We start from the raw sequence: 913 nt of genomic DNA, 5'->3' as shown, positions 1-913 counted from the left end.
GCCTCAGTGCACCCATGAAGGAAAAGGAGTCGGCGCAACTCAATTTCAAACAGAAGTGCTCTCCAAGGCCGACCAGCAGTTTTCCAATTTGTTCTGTGTCCGTTCTCTGCAAGACTGCATTCGCACTGCAGAAATAACTCAATTTAATGCCTTGGCTCAGTGCTATGGGATTCTGGGAACTGTGAGACCCTTAGCCTTCTCTGTCAGAGAGAGATCTGGTGCCACAACAAACTACAATTCCTGGAATTCCTTAGCACTGAGCCATGGAAGTTAAAGCGGTGCCAAGATGGATGATCTCTGCAATGTGGACCCAGTCTTAGTGGATGGTTTTGGAGCATGCACTCATTCTATGTTTCCAAATGGTAAAGTGAAGGGGGAAAAGTAGAGAAATCTATTATTAAACCAGTTTAAAAAAAGGGTTTTCTTTTGAGCGAACCACTCAGCTTGTGGTCTCTCCCTCCATCCTCCCCATAAAGGGAAGGCAGAACGGTCCTCAATGGCAGAGGAAGGCCCCATTGACCCAGTGGAGGGGACCCCACTGCATCTGGGGGCGCCCCCTGCCAACTTCCCGCTCAGGAGAGACCACTCGGCCTCCTCCTCGTGGTTCGCTCGACCGACCACTTTCGAATGCACTTCTCTAGTGAGACACTATAGAAATGATCCCTGAAAGTATAGTCTTGGCCTGAACTGGAGCTCCAGAAAGGCCCAGCAGAGGCAGCCGAGCTTCCAGGCCGAGGGGAGCCAAGGGCCAAGTCCCCCTCGGATGCCCTTTGCCTGGCACCCAGGGACCCCCAGGACCCCATTTTGGATTCAGGGGCAGCACAGATCCAGGCAAGGCCAGCAAAGGACTCCTGCGGCAGCCCAGATGGAGGGAAGGCACCTTTGCAGTCTCTCTGCAGGAAAAGAAGCAGAC

At 52.8% G+C, this 913-nt stretch overlaps 1 non-coding gene across 1 annotated transcript; it reads right to left on the bottom strand.

Annotated features, from left to right (window-relative positions):
* Window positions 1-434: 434 nt before the first annotated feature.
* LOC121918827 lies at window positions 435-679 on the bottom strand. Its single transcript, XR_006101311.1, has one exon. It is a non-coding gene; the product is annotated as a small nucleolar RNA U3 (small nucleolar RNA).
* Between the last annotated feature and the right edge of the window lie 234 nt (window positions 680-913).

The sequence above is a fragment of the Sceloporus undulatus genome, unplaced genomic scaffold (assembly GCF_019175285.1).
Source record: "Sceloporus undulatus isolate JIND9_A2432 ecotype Alabama unplaced genomic scaffold, SceUnd_v1.1 scaffold_42316, whole genome shotgun sequence".
Taxonomy (NCBI): Eukaryota; Metazoa; Chordata; class Lepidosauria; order Squamata; family Phrynosomatidae; genus Sceloporus; species Sceloporus undulatus.
The sequence above is the reverse complement of the archived record's forward strand: the minus strand, read 5'-3'. Positions and strand labels throughout refer to the sequence as shown.